Raw genomic sequence first — 1,613 nt, 5'->3', positions numbered from 1 at the left:
TAATGATGCGATGGGAGAAGTTTTTTTTTCATCAATGCTGGCCCAGTCGAGGCTCGTCCATGCCCAATACCAATGGACAAACCTCTGATCTGCCCCTAGCTCTATAATCCACCCGTCTTCCCCAGTCCCTGAAAGCCCTCCTATCCTTGGCCTAGCCCTCTATCTCAACTCGAGTCTTAAGTTCAGCGGCTTTCATCGTTGACGAACACCTGCGCTAATAAGACAAAGAAGTGGGGAGTCTTCATAAAACGAAAAGCTTTCAGTCCTTGAATGAAAAAGTAACAACGAATTCGTGGAATGAGGGATCAAGAAACGGATAGGGAGGGGAATGGCCTTTCCATTTTTGGTGGACCTTCCCTTGAATTGAACCGGTCACGGAGCTCTCAATTGAGTTGTTTAGGTGATGGAATTCCATCTCTAGTTGGGTTCGAAGGTTATAAAATGTGGTGCGGGTTCATCTCTCTCGACCAGTTCAGGTTCAAGGGGAGGGCGATCGAGGGGACCCAGACTTAAGATCTCTTTCTTCTCTATGGCGGGAGGTTTCTTTCGTATCAAGAGTGTGTGTGTTGGGGAGGCCAGGGAAAGACGGATTGGATCGAGAGGCGATGCCTACTCTACTCGTTACCACTAAACGACGAAGCCAAGAGCGGAAGGAGGGACTTGAACCCTCAACCTCAGCCTTGGCAAGGCTATGCTCTACCATTAAGCTATTTCCGCCAGCGGGGCAACATCAAGCAGCGAAGCACTACTGAGCAATTCACGTATCACTTGAAACGGACGACTTCTGTTTTTCCGCCGGACCACACTCCTCCGATCGAGCTACGAGCACGAGTAGGTAGGCGGCTAGCTAGGGGGGAGGGGCGGCTGGGCTGGGCTGCCTTTTCAATCAATCTCCGCCGCCTTAGACAAATGGGGCCGCTATTGGTGCGAGTTGTAAGGAGTCTTGGTCTCGAGTCGAGCTGGGGCGTCATTTCATTCTCGTAACGGGAGTGAGTGCACCGCAAGATCAGACGAGTTACTCCCTCGCCTCCTTACTAATAATAAGAAAGGGGGTGGCATCTGTCTTTTAAGTGAAGTCATTTCCTAAGACGGCTCCCCTTATTGATAATCCAAGCGGATCGGATCCGGGAGCAGAAACATGAGTGTTTGTATCTTTTTCAACAGGAATGCATCAACAAAAAAGCCCTTCCATATGGGCATGAACTTTGTCAAAAAATGAATTTCTAGCCTTCCTATTGATCTTGATTAGTTCCAGCTTGTTGAGAGTTCTCTTTTCTTTCTAGACCGTCTCCTGAAAGACCTGCTTATCCCGCATGTGCTTTCGGGGCCCCCCACTCATTCAATCACTTGCTTGTGATTGCAGCCATTCCCCGAAAAAGGGAGAGACGAGGGAATCGTCTGCTCCCGTTCATGTGACGAATCGAACATCGTTAGGTCCCGAATTCCGCGAACCACCGGACCTAGACCAAGATCTCCATTACGTCGTACGATATATCGATCCGAAGAACTAGTTGTAAGTCATCCATTCTGCTCCTATCTAAAGTGATGCTAGGCTGCTTCACGCGGGTGCGCTTCGCTCGGCCACATAACATGTTTTAAGCTAACTGCATGTC

At 49.3% G+C, this 1,613-nt stretch overlaps 1 non-coding gene across 1 annotated transcript; it reads right to left on the bottom strand.

Annotated features, from left to right (window-relative positions):
• Positions 1-645: 645 nt before the first annotated feature.
• On the bottom strand, positions 646-717 carry TRNAG-GCC (transfer RNA glycine (anticodon GCC)). Its single transcript has one exon. It is a non-coding gene; the product is annotated as a tRNA-Gly (tRNA).
• Between the last annotated feature and the right edge of the window lie 896 nt (positions 718-1,613).

This window comes from Arachis ipaensis, chromosome B8 (assembly GCF_059453495.1).
Source record: "Arachis ipaensis isolate K30076 ecotype BB chromosome B8, ASM5945349v1, whole genome shotgun sequence".
In the NCBI taxonomy this organism is placed as follows: domain Eukaryota; kingdom Viridiplantae; phylum Streptophyta; class Magnoliopsida; order Fabales; family Fabaceae; genus Arachis; species Arachis ipaensis.
The sequence above is the reverse complement of the archived record's forward strand: the minus strand, read 5'-3'. Positions and strand labels throughout refer to the sequence as shown.